This window comes from Physcomitrium patens, chromosome 19 (genome assembly GCF_059467195.1).
Source record: "Physcomitrium patens ecotype Gransden chromosome 19, ASM5946719v1, whole genome shotgun sequence".
NCBI lineage: Eukaryota > Viridiplantae > Streptophyta > Bryopsida > Funariales > Funariaceae > Physcomitrium > Physcomitrium patens.
Window position 1 is genome coordinate 6,061,825 of NC_143428.1, and position 4,779 is coordinate 6,066,603.

General features: G+C 32.6%; 2 non-coding genes across 2 annotated transcripts; both read right to left on the reverse strand.

Annotated features, from left to right (window-relative positions):
• Window positions 1-3,877: 3,877 nt before the first annotated feature.
• On the reverse strand, window positions 3,878-3,958 carry TRNAL-CAG (transfer RNA leucine (anticodon CAG)). Its single transcript has one exon. It is a non-coding gene; the product is annotated as a tRNA-Leu (tRNA).
• A 36-nt stretch (window positions 3,959-3,994) lies between these two features.
• TRNAA-UGC (transfer RNA alanine (anticodon UGC)) lies at window positions 3,995-4,067 on the reverse strand. The gene has a single exon. It is a non-coding gene; the product is annotated as a tRNA-Ala (tRNA).
• Window positions 4,068-4,779: the final 712 nt, after the last annotated feature.

Consider the following 4,779-nt stretch of genomic DNA (forward strand, 5'->3'; position numbering starts at 1 on the left):
ATGCCCAATGGGCTTCAAGGAGGTTGCCTCAGGACTTATTAGGGATTAGGATTTCTCTTTCGAAGTCATTTGAACTTTGGAGGCTAAGATCATAAAATTTAGGTTTTTAAATACGGATTGGATGCAAATTTTGTGTGATTTGGAATTTTTATGAAGGAATTATTGGTGCTCAAAGTTAAGCTATCAATTTCATACCGACTGACACTCTTTGGGGCATAATATACATTTACAGAGAGTAATAAAGGATTGGCAACTAGGATTGGAGAAATCACTTCTTTGACCACACTTTTTATATACTATTTAATGAATTTAGAATTTTAATGAAGAAATTATAGTGGGTTGAAGTCAGTGCATCCAAATCAAAAGCAATAAGTAAGTGATTTTGTTCATAGTAATGATTGGAGCCATATCTTGAATTTTTAGAAGAATTTTTAGCTCAAACCTTTTGGAAAAGGTAGATAATTGTGTTAAGAAACTATATATACAAACTTCATGGCATTTAGATGTTTAATTTGTGAAATATGAAAAAATTACATGCATGTATATAAAAACTAAATTTTGAAGCTACTATTAGGGTTTTGGTGATATCTTAAGATCCACGACAAATTTGTAATTGAAATTTGTTTTAGAAGTTGATAAAAATACATCAGGACTTCATGTAAAATTTGAGTAAGTTTGGACGATCGGATCAAGAGATATGAGGTATTGAAGTTTGGAAAATTTCCACATAAGGATATACAAGGTTTTAGAAGATTTTATCATATTTTGGATATTTTTGGTTACTTGAGGCTTATGTATTTAGTGTAATTGATCCAAAAAGGAAAATTTTATATATAAACTTAGGACTTCCCTTATTTTGAAGCTTGATCGAGCAATCAGTAACAACTAAGAGCCCAATGCTTTCTTGAGGCAAATTCTTTCTACCATGATAATGGACATATACATTTATTTCAATAATTACTTATATGATTAGATAGAAATATATAAATTTAGATTAATTTCATTAAGTCTTTTAGTGAAGCTTCTTAGAAGCTTCATAGACTCAGTTTTGACTTTAGATGTATTTGTAGGTCAAAAACTTGGCCAATAAGTTAACCACATATTGGTAGCTTGTGGAACAAGTTAATTCTACATAATAGCTTGTGAAACAAGCTAACCATCTGGCATATACATAAATAACTTGCCTTGCAAGTTAAGACATGTGGCTAACAAAGTCAACATGTTTTAGAGGTCCTATAGGACATCGCTATGTAGCTCCTACTTAAGAGTATATATGGACGCAAGAATGAAGCCTTTTTCACTCTTGTCAATGTTGTTCTAGTCTTTAGTCTTGTTTCAAGTCTTTCTAGTCTTCTTATTTTTGGCAATAGCCATTCTAGTTAATATTACATTACCTTTTGAATGACTTTCTATTTCTCTTCAATGACTCAAGAGTGTATCAAAGATTTTCTTTCTTTGAGATTCATATCCTTAACAATTGGTCTAAAATTGACAAGCTCTAATTCTTTTGTTTTAGACACTATAAACTAGACTCCATAGAGCAATCTGCTTTTGATGCTCAAAATGTAATATACTTCAACTAAGGTCTTTGAGTGTCAAGATTCCATTTCTCAATTGAAACTTAGAGTTAGGCATCATTGAAATGCCAAGAAAAATATTTTAGTACTTTAGTTCATTGGATTTCTAAAATATTGTTATATTTTATCTTATAATATGTTAAATAAATAACATGTCTTTCTTTAAGTCTTCATCTGAATTCCAAAGAATCATAGAAGATTCAAATAAATCTTAGATGATTATACAGAATTTCCAAAAGATTTTTTTGCCTCCAAGCATCAAAAAAACTTTTGAAAGAGCTATTTTGAACATATATATATATATATATATATATATATATATATTAATTGAAGCTAAAAGAATCTCCAATCTTAACTATGAATCTTTTTGACTCAACTTAATCCTTTTGATCTTATTCTTTAATCTTGTCATAGCTTCTTGATTGTGATACAAAGTGAAATTCTTATCTTTTATTTCCTTCAATTCTTAGATTATTTTTTTATTATTTTATATTTGTACTTATGAAATTGAATAAGTTCATTTTATTGTAAATTAGAACTTATTTTTTTTTTATTATTTTCTTTTATTTTTTTCTTATAGAAATCTTATATTTCTTCTTAAATGAACAATATTAATAATAGTGATGTCATAGATTCTTCTTTATTTTGCTTTGTTTTCAATATCTTGAATTTATTTTTTTATGATAGTATATTTTAGCTAGTAGTTAAAAGTACTTTGAATTATAATCTAAAGAAGTCTAATTAGATTTATTTTTAAATGCTATTGAAGTATTATAAGATTAGAAAACCACTTTATTGACAAAGACATATAAAAAATGTGAAGGACCTCTTCTATATATGATTGATCCTTCATTATTAATAAATAAATAAGTTTGGATCTTTAAAAACTTAAAATCTATGGTTTAATAAATTTATGAATTTTAAGTTTTTATATTAAGTTATAATTTTATTAAGGTCATTTCTAAAGTATAAAGAAGTATCATCAGCAAATATAGAGTTGATGTGTTGCACTTAGTTTGATAGGAGGATCCTTTAAATGTCATGGTGGATGTCGTCTAGCATATATCCTAGAGCATTTGATGTAAAGAAAAATAAATATGGTACAAGAAGGCATCTTTGTTTAACTGATCTCTCTAATTTGAATGGATGCTTGTATTTTTCATTTATTATAATGGATGCTGCAGCTTCCATGTTCAATACCATGATCCATTTCAACTAAGTGGAAGAGAAGCCAAGTTGTTTCATTATGTCTTGTAAGAAGGTCCAGCTTATTCAATCGTATATTTTTTCAAAGTCTAATAGTATAAAGACTAAATCTTGCTTGCTCTCTTCTATTCAAGTTAATATTTTCATTGCTAAGAACATATTGTTAAAGATGCATCTTCCTTTGACAAAGCTTATTTGAGCTTTTTATCCATCTAGGGAGGTTTGGAACTAATCTATTAACTAAAACTTTGGCTATGAACTTATATATAAAGCTTAAGAAAGAAATAGGTTAGTAGTTAGTGATTATTGATAAATCCCTTGTTTTTGGAATCAATATAATATTGCTAGTGTTGAGTTTGGTGGATAATTTATCTTGTGTGAAGACTTCATTGATTAGAGCCACTATATCCAATCCGATATTTTCTTAGCATGTTTGGAAGAATTTCATGAGTACTATGTCTATTCCTAAAACCTTCCCTCTCAAAATGCTATTCATTGCAACTTTCACTTCATGTTTAGTAATGTCATGTTTAAGTTCTATGTTTTGAGTGGATGTCACAACTTTCGGAGTATTGGAAAGGTAGTGTAACTTGGTTGTGTTGTTATTTTTTATATTGGGATCTCTGGTATATAGCTTTTTATAGTATTGTTGTACGTAGGATGCCATGTCTTCTTGTTTATTCAGAATACAGCCTCTAGAGTTAAATCCATGGATTTTGACTTTCTTGTCTCATGCTTCATAGTGTTGGAAGAATTCTGAGTTCAACCTATTGCCCATCTATGTCCACTTTGCCAAGGTTGCAATAAATTGTTTCTCTAATCTATTATGGCAAATTCTTTGGAGATGTAGTTGATTGCATTGTAGATATATATATATATATATATATATATATATAATAGAATGTATTGTGAAGAAGTTGTATTTCTATTTAAAGATATATTTTGGACTTGTGAGAATAATGTGCTAAAGTGAATTTCAAAGAGAGTGACCTGAGATTGTTTGACGGACGATTTATAACATTTAAACGATTTGAGAGCATTGAAAAGAAGGCTGATTTAAATGCAGAAAAAGCTGACAATAAGATTCAAAAGGATGTCGACAGTGGGATTCGAACCCACGCCCTTTCGGACCAGTACCTGAAACTGGCGCCTTAGACCAACTCGGCCATATCGACAGGGTAACCCTCACTCTCGCGAGGGGCGCGCGAGATTGGAGACGCCGGGTATCGATCCCGGTACCTCTCGCATGCAAAGCGAGCGCTCTTCCATTTGAGCTACACCCCCTCAAGTTGTACAGGTGGAGCAGCATCAATTACATATTGCTAATTAGGTACTGCATTCATCAGTCAACTTTCAAACGTGCCAGTTTGGCCGGCTTCAGTAAAGTCAATTTCACCCGGACAAGGACTTCAACTCGCCTCTGAGATGATATTAACCTCCAGAGTTTCATGGTTCAGCAAAACATGAATCCGGCTGCCCCTCTTCCTACCAACACTGGCGAAATATTTTTGTTGCGCTCCACTGCGCGCTAAATCAACCTTACAAAACCATCGGACGCTCCACCCTCCTAGCCGCGTGCTCCGGTCTCGCCATTCTGAGTCGACATGATTCAAAGCACACCATTTCCTCACAACTACATCGGCATGCCACACCGTGAAATCCCCACCGGGGTTAAAAACGAGCACCGAAGTGCATTACAAAAGTGCCTTGGCACGTGTAGTCCTACCATTGGTCGTTACGGGCATGTGCCATTCCTGGGATTTAGATCCGTTACATGCCTACCCTTATATCTTCTAGTCACAATTAATAAACTTGAATGCGGACTCACCTTAGATTTCATTATTACCCTTACGCTATATCTATCTGTGTTGTCATCTCGGGTGTCTTGGTCCTAGGTCGAAATACTGGCGCCCGTCTGCCATCCATCTTTGAAAGTTGTCACCATGTAAGTGCTGACCTGTGGCTGCATAAATCTCTGGGGCAGTGATGCTGCCTC